This window comes from Balaenoptera physalus (genome assembly GCF_965194825.1).
Source record: "Balaenoptera physalus genome assembly, chromosome: 3".
NCBI classification, from domain to species: domain Eukaryota; kingdom Metazoa; phylum Chordata; class Mammalia; order Artiodactyla; family Balaenopteridae; genus Balaenoptera; species Balaenoptera physalus.
In genome coordinates, this window is record NC_138890.1 from 123,957,660 (window position 1) to 123,974,639 (window position 16,980).

General features: G+C 43.0%; 1 long non-coding RNA gene across 1 annotated transcript in view; it reads right to left on the minus strand.

The window, feature by feature from the left end:
- Positions 1–9,585: 9,585 nt before the first annotated feature.
- LOC309658602 overlaps positions 9,586–16,980 on the minus strand; it is a 62,378-nt gene continuing 54,983 nt past the window's right edge. The window contains exon 2 of the long non-coding RNA XR_014262304.1: positions 9,586–16,130. This is a non-coding gene — a long non-coding RNA (uncharacterized lncRNA). The remainder of the gene's footprint in view (positions 16,131–16,980) is intronic.

Sequence of the window (16,980 nt, forward strand, 5' to 3'; positions counted from 1 at the left end):
GGTCCCTCTGCGGCAGTCCATGCTGCCGGAAGCATCCTGCCGCATTTGCAGGTGAAAATGAAATTGAAGAAGAGCAAATTCTTACTTACTGCTATGAAATCCCAAACCCCATCAATACTCCCTCCCTCCGGGCTGGGAAAATTGTGTTGCCCTCCAGCACAGTGTTTCCCAGCCCTGACGGAGGGCTCCACCTATGAGTGGAGCACAGAAAAGCTGCTTCCCTTGTGTTGAGAAGGACCCTTACAACCATTAACAGTAAGGATAGCTCAGGGCAGGAATCTCTTTGGGGCCGATGACTGCTCCCTGGCCCTCGGGCAGCTCTGCTCCACCCTGGGCTCTGCTGAACTTGACAGGCTGAGGGATAAGGACCTAGTTGCTTGCTGAAGTTTTGTATGTGGCTGGCAAAGCTTTTGAGCATTTTAGAGGCCATGTGCCATTTGAATGAAGAATGACACTGTGATTTTCAATCTAATTTACTATAAACTGTACTCCAAAATCCTTTCCAAACCTTAGTGCATTAAAAAGGATAAAATTATTGCCTTCTGTCTTCCTTTGCCAAGGAAAATCAGGGAGGGGCCAGTGCTGGTGCAGTCCTATTCTCTGCCAAAGGGATGACAAAGTGTTGCAAGCTCATCTCCCAGCTCTTTTATAAGAACAGAATCAATGCAGACAAAGGGAAAAGGGGACCCTTTGTGACCCACTGTCACTTTTCTTATCCCTATATATTGGCCTTTTATTTGAGGTCAGGGGGTCTGAAATCCTCTGAGAAGAGGTAGTAAAATTAAAAGTATGGTAAAGTTTGTTCAGACTTAAAGAAAACAAAAATTACGAGTTGTGGTTAAATTCTTACAAGGAATGTTATCCAAAGAGCTTATTATATTTTCAAGATGGAGTCAAGCCCGACACAGAGATGTTCAAAAGTATTTCTTTCGTTTAAAGCTTCACAAAAGCAATATATCACAGTAAAAATGAAAAGACATCTGAGGAAAGGTTTTCTTCTATTCAGAGAAATGGACAAGACAAAGCTTTTAAGTGGGCTCCACTGGGCACTCAGCCTGGCTGAAATAGCACCAGCAGAGCCTCCAATGGCCCCATCAGCATGTTGACATTCAGTGACTTTTCACACTTCAAAATCTAAGTGACAAGCTTATCTCATTGAAACTACTACCATCCTCAAAACCAAAAGATTGTCAGCACAAGTGGCTAAGAAGGAAGAAAATGTTTCAAAACCACAATGAACATGAGAAAAATGGAAATCAAAATAAAAAGGATGTTTGAACTTGAATTCATGTTGCTTTGAGGGCTTTTCTATCATTCATTCATTCCTACATCAGGCTGCTAGGGGATTAAGGGCAGTGCCAAAGAGCGGATGAGAAAACCAAGGCTGAGTTACCGCAGGCCAGGTCTAGGGCTTCTGACCAAATGCCAGACCTTAAGGCTGGAAGGAGCACCAAAGCTGCCTCCTTTTCCAAATTCCAAGTAGCATCTGGAGATGCTCTAAGACAAGATTCAACAGCTACAGCCCTGGGCCAAATCCAGCCTACTGCCTGTTTTAGTATGGCCTATAAGCTAAGAATGGTTTTTACATATTTAAATCAAAAGAAGAATATTTTACCACACGTAAAAATTACATGAAAATCAAAATGTTTCGGTGTCCATAAATAAAGTTTTACTGGAACATGGCCCCACTTGTTCCTTTACATGTTGTCTGTGGCTGAGTTTTAAAACTACAACAGCAGAGTTGAGTAGTTGCAACAGAGACCTTATGGCCCACAGAGTCTAAGATATTTACTATCTGGCCCCTTACAGAAAAGTTGCCCATCTCTCTCTAAGATCACAGAGGGAAAGAGTAAAGAACAGGGAACATTCTGTGTGCTTCTGCATTTGGACCAGGAGGAAAGAGGGTTGTTTTCCCCATTAAAGATTCCTTCACCATGGAGGAGAACCTGGAGGCCAAGTTGCTCTTGGATGCTGAGGCCTGAGATAAGCAACTCTGTCATGGGATTCTGACCCCTCTGGTTGTGCAGCCATTAAAGTAAACGATCTATGCATTTTCAGCTCCTGCACTCAAGTTGCTTGGGCCCCCCTGTTATCTTATGGTAAATAATAGACTGTAATCACACAAATGTGTAATTACATCAGCTAGACACTGAGGAGGGAAAAAGAGGCAAATGGGCCCCCAGTTTGTGGCACTGGGCTGTGTAACCTGTCAGACATTCCAGACTCATACCCAGGGGCAGAACTCTGGACTTGCCTTGTTGATAAAAGGATGTTCTCAAGATGAAAATTACTTGGATTGAAGGTTTTAATGCTGTCCTGTTCTTACAGTGCTCAGATTGAGTGTCAAGCAATTCTGGATCTTGGGGTAGTTGGCATTTATCCATTGACTGCCCCACAGAGCTTCGCACCCAAGCATGCAGTGCTTCCCAGAGCTCGGAGAATGTTGCCCTACTTGGGGGAGAGAAAGGGAAGACAATGCAGGACTGTTTGCCAACAACAAGTTTGATTCATCCCTTTGTTAAAATGAATCTAAAAAGCTGCTGCATCTGTGTGTGCTGTGGAGTCAGCACAGTTGGCACTGTTTACAGCCCCATTTGTTGTGGCTGCTTCATGTGCACAGATTTGGCGAGGGGAGAGATTTCCATATTAAAGTCATTCTTCTGAGCACTTGGTGGTTGGTTCTCCAGTTACACAGGTCTTTGCCTACCATGCTCCTGGACTTGACGGACCAGCCTGGAATAATTTGGGGATGGGGTAGCATACAGGGTAGCCAGTGCCTTGAGTCTGAGGATGAACAGGCATCTTGAGATGGAGGGAAAAGGCCAAAGAAGAACTCTGACACAGAGGACACATGCTGACATAGTTCTAACTTATAGCATGAATTTTTCCAACAAAAAGCATTCTAAAAATCCAATCTGCACCTTGGAAATCTGCTTGAATTCCAAATCCTAAAGAAGAAGAGTTCTGGAACTCTTTAGGAAGAAAGGAAGAGACGGAGGGAAGGAGGGAGGGAGGGAGGGAGAGAAGGGTGTGATGGGTTTTGATATGGCAAATTGGCTAGGGTAAACTATAAGGACAGAGGGGAGGGCAGCAGCCATTTTGCAGCAAACACGTACCTTCTCCCAGTGATTCAATCGAACACTAATCTAGGCACCGCTATAAAGGGATTTTGCAGATCAAATTAAAGTCCTTAGTCAATCGACTTAAAATTATGTTGGTAGGCCTAACTTAACCAGTGGATGCCCCTTAAAGAGGGTGTGGGCATTCCCTGTGCCACACACCAATAACATCTTGGTGTTCGGCTGCTCTCCCCTCACAGGCACTTCCATTCCTGCCTGCCCGCAACAGCCTCAGCCTATGCCTGTGGGGTTCAGATTGCTCTTGATCTTCCCTCCTAGATCTGTCTGCCCATGGATTCCAGCTTCTACAATCATGTAAGCCAATTCCTTGTAATATCTACTGATTCTGCTTCTCTGGTTGAACCTGACTCATAGAGGACAAGTTAGCTAGCCTTGCAAATCAGGACACGACACAGGCCCATGATGTTATAAAGCCCACCAGCAAAGTTGTTCTCGATTCTCTTCCACCCCCACCTAAGGGATGTGACAGTTTTATATCTAAACCATGGCTCAGTTGGGCCACGATTTGAGATAAGGGGGTTAGTAGGGGACTACAGCAGATGCTCCAGAGTGTGTCATTCACAAAGCCTCCAGAAGGTTCTGCTACCTTCCTCCCATACGTAGGCTGAGAATCTCTGCAGCCAAGAGCCTCTGTGAGGTGGGCAAGGGAACTTCGGTTTCTTTTCTTCCACTGATAATATGTTCACCCAAAGGTATATCCGGGTGGGAGAGTGCTAGAACCTGGCAATGATGGAACAGTCACACCACCAGATCTAGATTCAACACAAGCTTTTCTCTGTTCTCCCCACTTCCAGCACCAGAGCAGGAATGATTCGGCCCAACCAGCACATTTTTTGTTAGTTTGCATACTCCTTTTCTACTCAGTAAATCATCAAGTAAGAAAACTTTTTTCCTGTATTTAGCCACCACTCCCACCTGGCCTTAGGGCAGAGTCAGAAGAGAGTACAGGTTTGCATGGCGGGGAAGGGGGCTTTGTGGCCTTCAACACTGGCCCATCCTGGGATGCTCAGTTTCCCTAGGGAAGGATGCAGAGGGCCCCTCAGTGGTGGAAGAGGATAAAGGAAGGGGAGGGTGGGCAGGGATGGGAAAGAGCCCGATTTCTTTCAGCTTCCCCATCCAATTTCCAGACTCTTCACCCAGGGAGGCCTCAGAATCCAGGTGGGAGTCCCTGAGGCTAGAAACTCCTGTGTTTGATTTTATGTTTATGTCAGGCACAGTCAGATCAACAGGCCCTTGGAAACACAACTAAGGAGGTTTCTGCTTGTTTACCTCACAAATGACCAAGAAGAAGTTGACACACAAGTAGTATGTTTTTAATGATGCACTAATTTAAAATCTTATGTATGAGAAGACATGGTACACACGGTTCCTATCAAAATCAATTTAGCCTGTGGTTTTGCATCAGAGCCAGCAGAGGCCCTCAGCTGAAGTGGGCATCATTGAGAAGAGCATCTGTTCCTCTCTCAGTATCCCTGCTCGTGTGGACCTTGATGGGCTGCACTTGCTGCCCAACTCAGTAATATTGCAGAAGCAATACTTCCATGTTTTCTTTATGAAGATGCTTTCTTTTCTAAAGAAAAAGAAGATAATAGTTTTTGCTGAAGATAAAGATCTTATAAAGGTTCTTTATCTTCAGCAAGAACTATTTCTGTAGGAATTAGACTATAGGATAATATCAATTTGGGAACAAACTTTTGGCTAACACTGAAGATTCTCACTTGGCTGGATCAAGTTTTTGGAAAGTGGAAAAAATTTTTAAAAGAAAAAAGAAAGAAAACAATTCAGACAAGGCATTCCTTTGTATTTAGTTGATTCAAAATCAACTTTATATCGAATGAGGGAAAAATAAAACTGATCATGTGAATACTATTTCTAAAAGGAGAGAGAACCTTTTTACCAATTAAAAATACATTGGTAAACATATATATTTAAACACACACGCACACACACACACACACACACACATACCCTATGTTTCAGACCTACCAAAAGCAAAAGAAGTAATACATTTACACAACTAGCCTTTTGCCTCTTTCAAAACTAAAACAATTCAAATTATTAAAGAATCCTGTTAGCCTCAATGAGGTTTGTGAACTTTCCTGTAAAACAGGCTTTATGTCTGTGATTAATATATTTCTGAACCAAAAATTGAGACACAATGTCTGACACAGAATTTGCAGGGGGAGAGAGGTTAGTTCCAGGAAATCCTAGACACGTGGTTGCTGTAATGACGCTACATGTAGAATAGCACCAATTTTTAAAGTTCTTCAGTTATAAGAATTATATTCTATATATTCCTTACATCCCTCCTCCCCAAAGGACCTAGAAGATTACTGGTCATGCAGCCGGGCTCAATATGCTTGGATCCTACTTTATGGTTTATAAAATATTTTTACCTTTTTTATTTCATTTAATCATCAAAAATACCTTGACATGAAACAAAGAAGCAACTATGACTATACCCATTTTATTGAAAGTACTATTATAAGGACCTACTATATAGCACAGGGAACTCTTCTCAATACTCTGTAATGACCTATACGGGAAAAGAATCTAAAAAGAGTGGATATTTGTATATGTGTAACTGATACACTTTGCTGTACAGCAGAAACTAATGCAACATTGTAAATCAACTATAATAAAAAAATGTTTTAAAAAGGAAAGTACTATTAAATTCCCCATTCTGCTTTTATAGACAAAGGGGCAAAATGCCAAAGGTCATATAAACAGTAAATGGCAGAGCTGAGACTCATAAACACTCATTGATTAATGAACTGATTGATTCAAGGAATTGCTCTTTATTACCTGTGTAATTGGCAAAGACAAGAATAGAACTGAAGGCTTAGCTGATGTGGTTAGCTGTGCATTCCCGCATAGCTCTGCAATGAGCACAAGAAGCTGGAATATATCAAAATTAAGTTTCTGCAGCATAAAGACAGTTGGTAAAAATGAAAAGAAAAGCTGCATACTGTGAGAAAATATGCACAAAATGCATATCTGATAATGGACTGGTACCCAGAATACATAAAGAGCTCTCAAACCTTAATAATAAGAAAACAAACAACCTTAATTAAAAATGGGCAAAAGATTTGAAGAAACACTTTGTCAAAGAAATATGGATGGCAAATAGGCACATAAAAAAACTTTCAAAACCATTAGTCATTAGGGAAATGTACATTAAAATGACACTGAGATACCACAATACACCTATTAGAATGTAAACAAACAAACAAACAAAAAACTGGCATTACCTAGGGTTGGTGAGGATGCAGAGCACCTGGAACTCTCATACACTGCCGGGGGCATGAAAAGTGGTATACCCACTTTGGAAAACTCTTCAGCAATTTCTTAGAAAGTTAAACATACATTTCCCACACAACCCAGCAATACCCATTCCTAGGTATCCATCCAAGGAAATTAAAATTTATGTTCACATAAAAAACTATAAAAAATGTTTATAGCATCTTTAGTCATAATTGTCAAAAACTGGAAACAACCCAAGTAGGAGATAGATAAATTGCAGTACATCTATACATTGGAATACTACTCAGCAGTAAAAAGGAGCTACTGATACATGCAACAACATGGATGAATCTCAAAAATAGTATTTTAGGGGCTTCCCTGGTGGCACAGTGGTTGAGAATCCGCCTGCCAATGCAGGGGACACGGGTTCGAGTCCTGGCCTGGGAAGATCCCACATGCCGCGGAGCAACTGGGCCTGTGAGCCACAATTACTGAGCCTGCGCGCCTGGAGCCTATGCTCCGCAACAAGAGAGGCCGCGATAGTGAGAGGCCCGCGCACCGCGATGAAGAGTGGCCCCCACTTGCCACAACTAGAGAAAGCCCTCGCACAGAAATGAAGACCCAACATAGCCATAAATAAATTAATTAATTAATTTTTAAAAAAATAGTATTTTAAGTGAAAGAAGTGAGATACAAAAGGATAAATACTGTATGATTCCACTTTTATGACATTGTTGAGAAAAAAAAGATCTGTAGGAGTGAAATCCGATCAGTGGTTTCCAGGGAGTATGGTGGAGGGACAGAATTAATTATAAGGGGGCATGATGGAACTTTTTCTGGGGGTTGTGGAAATATTCTATAACTTTAGTTTGGTGCAATATGGCACCAAACTAAATATGGCAATATAAGGACATGAGTATACATGCCTAATTCGACCACAGGAAGTAGGCCCTGTGTGAATTTTTCTTGGATTGTACTGACCAAGGTATCATGTTGCTTAGATTGTTTCCCTACCTCTCAACATCACACCTGGTGGTGGGCCTGCCCAGAGGAAGAAGTAGAACCACAGCAACTGCAGTAGAGGCTGCTCCTTGCCGACCCAGTGGCCACTCTCCCTTCTTCCTTAGTAACAGGCACCTACACAGACTCTGCAATGAGCTCAGCAGACAAGCTACATTTCCAAACATCCCTTTTAGATACAGGTGGCCAATGAGATTTAAGTAGAAGTTACTGGGGAAAGCTGCAGAGAAAGGTCTCCAAAAGAAGTTGATTCAAATGGGATGCAATTGACTTTACTCACCTCCTTTCCTTCTTCCTGATGTCTACCAGGCAGAAGTGATGGATAGAGCTCCAGCAGCCATCTCTTGACAGTGAGGTGACCTTGAACATAGAAGGCATGCACTAAGGATAGAGTAGCAAGAAAGATAGAAGGAGCCTGGGTTCCTAAGGACCATGGAGCTGCTGTACTAGTTCTGAGCTGCTTGCTTCTGTTTCACATGAAAGGAAACACAAAAGGGCTTTATTTTGTTAAAACCATTGTTATTTTGAGTCTCTATTAGTAGAAGTCAAAAGCAATTCCTAACTGATTTCAGGATCTAATTAACTTTATCAAATGATACTGAAAACTAGAAAGTTAAAAATGAAAAGTTGTGAATATCTGGATTTCTCCTCTGCTTTAGTTTTCTTGAGAACAAATGTGCTGATCTCATAGAAGATTCCTATTATTTTAATCTGCTAATCTCTGCTTTTTTTCTTTTTCAGTTAAACTGAAAATGAATAGAAATGTACAAGTTAGTTATAAGTCACATCACTCTATGTCCTCAAAACTGAATGAAAAGAGCACCCAGCCCTGTTACTTGTTCCAAATCAGGAAAAAGATACCTTAGCGGCCAAATTACTAATTCCCCCCATCTTCTTATATTAGTACCCAGTGTACTCAAAGAGCATCAAAACACTTCCTTACTAAAGTATGTAATTTTGCCTTTTTTAGGGGCTGGCTAACATATTTGGATTCTAAAGAATTCAGACAATTTTCTCCTGATCACTAAAAACACAATTAAATCTACAAAACAGGTATAAAGATGCAAATTCTAAAATCTTAAAAAAAAAAAGTAAACCCTCAGATGAGGGGAATGAATAGGGACAATTGCGGAGTGAAGTGCTTAAAAGCAGATTTATAAAAGAATAACTAGAATAAATGATAAAAATGAGAATAAGAATAAAAGAACCTCCTGAGGCTATAAAATGTAAGAGGACCAGCAGCCGATGGGACTGACTGCCTGTGGGCCTGAACCTTCTCAGCCTCACTTCTGTTTACAAGAGCCCCATTCACACCACCTTACAAATCCTCCATTCACACCACCTCACAGGCTGTCCTGGGGGAGCAGTTTGGGGAAAGCAAGGAATATAAACAGAAGGCATAATAAACAAGATCACAAGTCCTGCCAGGTACAGGACATAAGGCAAAACAGTTAGTCTACACTGGGCTCCTAATCTAATTTTACCCTCGTTTGCGTTTCCTTCACCCCCATGTTTCCTAAAAGGGAGGTTTAAACTAGTTCAGGGGAAATCAAAACTGAGACGTTCTTGTTGGGTGCACTTCCTGTTGAAAGGAAGCCACTGTACACACACAGGGTGACACTCCGTGGAGCACTGTCCAGGGAACCACCCTAAGGACACTTCCCAAACAATTGTAACCATAAATGTGTCTGTTCAGCTTATGCCACTGGGTAACAGAATTGAGAGGAACGGGGAGTCACTTCAACTACACTTTAATTTCTGCTGGGGAACATTATTATAGACATCTGACTCTGCCAAATCTGCTAGCAATCACACAGGGGTCCACTCAAACCACCATCTTTTCTTCACTCTACCACATCACATGTTCCAATACTGAAGTTAAACATGCCATTTTGGCTAATTCTACCATGATGGAGCAAGAGACTGAAAGTGAAATTGAAAGTTTAGTCAACAATTTACATGAAATCAAGTTATGGGGGAGGGAGGTTGAGAAGACACATACAGACACATACAGACACATACAAACAGACACACACACATACACACACACACACACGGGTTGAATAACCAATGATTGATTGACTATATTCATTTGTTTCCCTCTGTGAATTCAGTGAAATGAGTTTATGGGAATAAACAAAGTATGAATCATGCACTTTAATTCCACAAATGTTAATTAATGTTTAAATGTATAACTTTATTCTAATTTGAGTCAGCTTACACTTACACATATAATCAAATATTAAATTAACTTAATTATCAAAAAAAGATAATTAGAACAAACTGTTAAGAGACCACGGAGAAAGAGGCACTCTCATACTGCAGATGGGAGTATGAAATGTTACAATCCCTACAAAGGGGAATTTGGAATTCTAGATGAATTTACCATTTAGACCCGAAAAAATCCACTTCTAGGAATATATCTTGAAAATACACCTGCATCCATGAGAAATAGCATATGCATAAGTGTATTAACTATCTATTGCTGCATCACAAATACACTTACCAATCGTCTCAGTTTGTCTAGGACTGTGGATTTTACTGAAACTCATAACTTTCAGTGCTCAAACTAGAACAGTCCCAGGCAAACACAGACTGTTGGTCATTCTAATAACAAATTGTCCTAAAATTTAGAAAATATATTCAGTAAGCTTGACAGAGGTCTTGGCAATGATTTTTTTTTTCTGACACCAAAAGCAAAAACAAAGAAGTGGAAGTACATCAAACTAAAAAGCTTCTGCACAGCAAAGGAAATCAACAAAATGAAAAGACAATATACTGAATAGGAGAAAATATCCGCAAATTATATATCTGGTAAGGGGTTAAAATTCAAAATATATAAGGAATTCATACAACACAACAGCAAAAAAAAACAAGCAATCCAATTTTTAAAATAGGCAGAAGATCTAAATAGGTATTCTTCTGAAGAAGACATACAGATGACCAACAGGTACATGAAAAGATGCTCAACATCACTAATCATCAGGGAAATGCAAATCAAAACCACAATGAGATATCTATCACTGCACACCTGTTAAAATGGCTATTATCAAAAGGACAAGAAATAACAAGTAGAAAAAAGGGAGGATGTAGAAAAAAGGGAACCCTTGTGTACTGTTCGTGGGAATACAAATTGGTGCAGCCACTATGGAGAACAGTATGGAGATTCCTCAAAAAATTAACCTAGCGATCCCACTTCTGGGTATTTATCCTAAGAAACCAAAAACACTAACTTGAAAAGATATATGCACCCCCATGTTCACTGCAGCATTATTTAAAATAGCCAAGATACAAGAAACAACCTAAGTGTCCACCAGTGGATGAATGGGTAAAGAAAATGTGATACACACACACACACACACACACACACACACACACACACACAGAGGAATATTATTCAGCCATAAAAAAGAATAAATTTTTGCTATTTGCAACAATATGGATGGACCTCAAGGGCATTATGCTATTTCTATGTGAAATAAGTCAGACAGAGAAAGACAAATACTATATGATCTCACACATAGAATCTAAAAAACAAACAAAAACCAAGCTCAGGTGGTTTGTGACCACCTAGAGGGGTGGGATAGGGAGGGTGGGAGGGAGGGAGACGCAAGAGGGAAGAGATATGGGAACACATGTACATGTATAACTGATTCACTTTGTTATAAAGCAGAAACTAACACACCATTGTAAAGCAATTATACTCCAATAAAGATGTTAAAAAAAAAAAAAAGAAACAAGCTCATAGATACAGAAAACAATTTGGTGGTTGCCAGAGGTGGAAGATTGGGGGGTGGGGAGAAATGGGTGAAGGGGCTAAAATATACAAACTTCCAGTTATAAAAATACGTGATGGGGATGTAATGTTCAGCATGGTAACTATAGTCAATAATACTGTATTGCATATTTGAAAGTTGCCAAGAGAATAGCTCTCACTACAAGAACAAAAATCACCACTATGTGTGGTGATGGATATTAACTAGACTTATTGTGGTTATTATTTGGCAATGTATACAAATACCAAATCATTATGTTGTACACCTGAAACTAATATAATGTTATATGTGAATTATATTTCAGTTCTAAAAAAAAGTTTAAAAAAACAGAACTTAAAATGCTAAAACTAGAACAGTCCCAGGCAAACCAGGACTGTCTGTCATGCTAGTAACAAAATGCACTAAAATTTAGCAGCTTAAAACAATACACGTTTATTTATCTCACAACTTCTGTGAGTCAGGAGTCCAGGCAAGGCTCAGCTGAACTTGTGTTCACAGCCTCTGACAGGGCTGCGTTCAAGCGTCCAAGAGGGCTAGGGCCTCATCTGAAGGCTCAACCATGGGAGGATCTGTGTCCAAGCTTACTTACGTGATTGTTGGCAGCACTCAGTTCCGTTGGGCTGTTGGAATGCAGGCTTCGGTTATTTGGTGGCTGCGGACGGGGAGGTCACCCTTAGTTCCTTGCCATGTGGGCCTCTCCAACATAGCAACTTGCTTCATTAAAGCCAAAAGAGAGAATTTTCTAGCAAGGCAGAAGTCACATTTCTGGTAACCTAGTCACAGAAGTGATGGCCGTTCAATATTGCTGTCTTCTTTGGTTAGAGGTAAGTTATGCAAGGGGAGTGGCTTACACAATGCCAGGAGATAGGACTCACCTGGGGCCAGCAAAGACTGTCTGACCCTTGGCCTCGGCACAGCAGAACACATCTGTGTTCTATTTCAAATCCCCTCAACTCCTACGTGTTACTGAGCTACCAGTGCAACAAAGCCCCAGGCCTTGATTAGCTTTACACAGGTGCAACCTGACAGTGCTTTGCTTCGAGCCTGTGCTGATATCTGATACAGATCATTGTATTCTGAGGGGTAACATAGATGGACAGAAGTACAGTGTTCCTTAAATTTTATTTAAAAGAAGAAAAAAAAAAAAACTTAAGAGCTACAGAGCAGAAAGCTGAAGTTGGATGCTACACTGGAAAAATCATGGCCCTCCACCTGGGTTCCCAGGTAAGTTTATTCATAGACTCAGAGCCCGTTGATTGAAGGGGAGACTGGGTCTCCTCGAAGAAGAGCCCTGCAAGTCCATTACAAGCATAAACAATAAACATTCCCTCAATCTTTCCCCGAAGTGACCTATGGACACCTACCAGAACAACTGTGTACTGGAGAAAGGGAAATGCAGAGTTGTTTCGACCTTACACTGCTACCAAGAAATCATAAATGCCATTTGCTACTATTTCTCTGGTTAGAGGAGAAAGTACAGAGGACAGGTAATAAATGAAATTCTCACCCTGCTCCATGTCATAGTGAAACCACTAGTTATTTCTGCAGTAATTGAGTTTATAATTGGCATAGGTAAACTTAGAAAATGGAAACCCTTCACATTAGTTCCCTGAATTTCGAAGTTAGAGCCTTTATAGTAAGAATTGTCATGTAGAAGGCCAGTGTGATTTTTATAGTTCTAACAGCTTTGGGTGATAGGTATATGCAAAGCAAAATTAGATACCACCCAGATTCTTCTCGGGCATCATTTCAGGGGTGTTTAAAAGTCCTGAAGCCAGAATGTGCCCTATGGGTGTAATGTGAGGCACACTGGGCACCCTAAGTATGCCCTCCACCCACCAGTCTACTTTTGTAAAAGGTAATTACCCCTGAGGGGAGTAATACATTAACAGGAAGTCAGCTATACCTTCTCTATCACCCATCAGAGGTTCTTCTTAGCCCCAACGAGACACTCACGCGATAATCATAGGCCACAACTGATCTACTCAGAACAATGTAGGGCAGGACCACAGGTCACCAGCAGGGCAGCACCAGGGGTCTGCATCAGGGAAAGTCTGTATATCAACCTGAACAGCCATTCAGCACTAGCTTCTGCTCAGATACAAGGGATGAGAGCCACACTGGGCAGCTGTGAGAGCTAACCTGGCTTAATATCCTCACTCCCCAAAGGAGCCAGTATCTCCTATAGCAACTTCCTAGACAGGCTTTCCTGCCCCCCAGGGGACACCCCGTTATAAAAGTCACCACACCCAGGGAGGCCTAAAGAATGGTGTCCTTAGCAGGAATGTATGGTCCTTGATAGCTCCCCCCAGCCCGAATACAAATGACCAGACAGGGGTTATTTTATTGCCAGCAATGTTGCTTGGAAATACAGTTTGCATTTTACCCTTAAGAGGTTGCCAGAATAACAGAGCTGTACAGTTACCCAAAGGTCAAGTCCTCACGCACAAGAGAAAGGCTTATTTGCCCTCAGCCACCCTGGGTAAAGAGCAGAGCCTACACATTCTGCTCTTCTTTAGGAAGGAGCTACTAGAGCTGCAGGAGTGTTCCGGCGTCTTTGGGGAGCTGCATGGAAAGACATGGGTGGAAGGAGGGGAATTCCTGAACCAGCTTTATCTCCTCCCTTTGTTTTTCTGAAACAAGCCCTACTTGAAGTATGAGGCCGACGTGTTTGTTTGTTTGTTTGTTTGTTTCAAATATAGGGAGGCTAGGGTGGCGACAAGCCAGACAAATCTTAGGGCTTCATCTGACAACACAGACTGAGGTGCTTGGGACCATTAAAGCAAAATGTTAACTTAATAGACGTCCTACAAACAGAAATTCGGGAGATGGATGATGGTGAGAGTTGCACAACAATGTGAATGTACTTAGTGCCACTGAACTGTACAGTTAAATATGGTTAAAATTTTTAAAAAATAAAAATAAAAAAAGCAGAACGTAAATGCCGCCCAGTCTCCTCCACTGCACCCTTCAGATCAGGCAGGACAGTCTTACCCAGGGTCCAGAAAGTCCCCTATTAGCTACCTATTAGGCTCGCCCTGGGGGGGTACTCAGGAGCAGCTCTCCTGAGCCCCTGAAAGCTATACTGCCTCCCAGGTAAGCCTGCAGGCCTTCAACACAGGTCCTGGGTTGGCAGGGGCCCCTCACCTAAAACCGTTCCTCTCTCAGGCCCCTGAGCCCTTAGGCCCCTTCAACTCTCTGCTCCCTTCCACAGGGCACCCTCTTTTCCTCTCCTAGATTTTGTCATTTGGCTCCATTCCACGTCCCCTGGGATGGAGCTGGAGAGAGTATAGGGTCCACACGGATGAAGGGAAGAATGAAGGTCAAGCGTTCATTTCCACAGTGATCAAACTGTTCTCCTAGTGAGAGTGGATGCCTCAGTAACAATCTTCTGTTCTATTTTGCTGAAAGGATCTCTGATTCTTTTCTCCCCCTCTGAGTTATGTTAAGAAAAGGTCTTCTTCTCTCCTCTTAGTTTGATGGGTGCCATCCCCCAGGAGATGAGAGGCAAGGAACTCATTCTGCATATCAATACTTCCAATTTTACAGAAGCCTGCCTTGTTTATTCCAAGACACTGAATGTCCGTGGAAAATGGTTTGCCCTGAAAGACTTCACCTCTTCCCAGGAATGTGCAGCAGGCGAACTCTTCAGGACCTGCCCTGTCCTCCTTATGGCCAAGCTCTCCCCTTGCAGCTTGCGGACTGGCACCAGCCCAGTGGAGAAAACTCGGTTCTTTTCTCCCTCAGCAAGTCCAATATGCTCCTTTAATGAGTCTAGTGGTGCTACGGTCAACCGTCCAGAGAGCCAAGAACAGGCTTGGTGGGGGCAGGGAGGGTGGGTGAGGACAGATGAGCTGGCATCTGTGAGTCAAGGTGAGCTATGCAATGATTCCTTAATGAATTTGTTTAAGGGGGGGAGATGAAATATGGGGCAGTCTGAGAGGAGAGAGGGGGGCAACTAGGGAAAGAGAGCAGATGTTGTAAAAGATACTCTTTCATGTTTCCTGTGCACTAGAAATCTGCAGATGTATGTTGGCAGGGCTACAGTCGGAGAACAGAGGGAGGCTGGAGTTTACACATCTGGAAATCATTTGGCAGGGGGCAGAGTTCAAACACTTTCTGCTTCAGCCGCTCGCAGACCTTCCTTGCTGCGCAGGCTGTGGCTGAGTGAGGGGCTGCCATTCAGACTCCCTCCGGCCTCACTCCAGGGGAAGCCCTACCTAAGCCGGTGGGTTTGCCTCTGTATCGGTTCAGCCACAGAGAAAAGTTGAAAGGCTGACAAAGAGAGAGAACGGGATTGGGGAAGGACAGGAGCGAAGCAGAGAATTCACCACAACTGAGAGAAGGCTGGCTGGAAATCAAGAAACAAAATGTACTTGGACCAAATCCAGTGCATGAGTTAACTTGAGAGCAAAGAACACCATTCAGTGGAGGAAAAAAAAAAGGCCTCCTCTGCTGCATAGTAACACCCAGGGATCATGCTCACACCACAGTTACTTTTCTCAGAAATCCCTGTACATTTTGCCTTCATTGATTTCAGGAATGCGGAGGGCCCTCTTGATCCTGAGGGAATTACTCCCTTTGGAAGGATTTATGGGGTTCTGCAAAGAGAGAGAGCAAGGTCTCTGAGGGCCCGGTCATCACCCCACTGACCCGCAGCCTCTGCTGCCACTGTGAGACGGGGTCCCTCCCAGAAGGGGGCAAGGTCAGCTCGGGTGTTCAGCTTCCCTCTGAGGGGAAGCACATCTCGGGTGAACTGGTGTCCCGGCTCAAAGTTCCTGCCATGCTCAACTGTGTAGACATGTTGGCTGCAGCTGCCGGCAGGCTAGGCTTCGGGCTCCATGCGGCCTGTGCAGGAGGTGAACTCACAGGGAGCGTGTCGAGTTAAAGGCACTGGGGCTCACCCAGGTGGGTTAACACGGCCCAGGACCGCAGAAGGATCAGAGCCCGCCTGGGGAGAGAACAGAGCACATGGAAAGATGAGCCCCAAAGTACAGCCAAATGGGATCAATGTCAAGTGTGAGATGAAACATGCTCAGATGGATCTCCTCATAACCCCCATCCCCAAACCCTGTTTAACTTCCTGTCCCCTCTACCTTAATGGATGTCTCTGCCATCCTGTGGTTGCCCAAGGAGAAATATTCATTTCTCCCCCTCAGCTTATGTCCAATTTGGCCACAGGTCCCATTGATCTTATGCCTTCACACCTATTGAATGTCTGTCACCCTCAGCATCTCTAGCCTGAATCGCTGCAGCAGCCTCTGAATCAGTCTCCCTGCTGCCAATCTTGTCCCTTGAGTCCATTCTCTGAGTTATCTTTCTGAAAAGTAAATCTGAGTGTGTCATTGCTCTAAATGGTTCAATGGTTCTCCACAGCTTTCAGGATAAGCTCAGCCTCCTAAGCATGACACACAAAATCTTCACGACCTGGCTTTTGTCCACTTTCCGCACCTCATCTTCAGTGGTGCGCTGGTAAACGTTTAACAAGCAGGCTTCCAGACACACCGTGTGTCTTCTTATACGACACACTCCCCCTGAACAATGAACTTCTTCCAGCTTCCTGGCCACGCCCCAATCTCTCCCTCCCCCGGGCCTCTGCACATCTTTCTCTCTCTGCCCAGAAAGACCTTCCTTCTGCCTCCCCCCAGCCAAGTCATCCTTCCAGACCTAGCTCCACCAGGTAGTGAGCCCTTAGCAAGCATAGTGGCCACCAAATGCTGCCTTGTAATTGGGTGATGGCAGGGCTGCTGCTGTAGCCAGGCACCTTTGAGAACAGGCACCATCTTTATCTTTGTATCCAC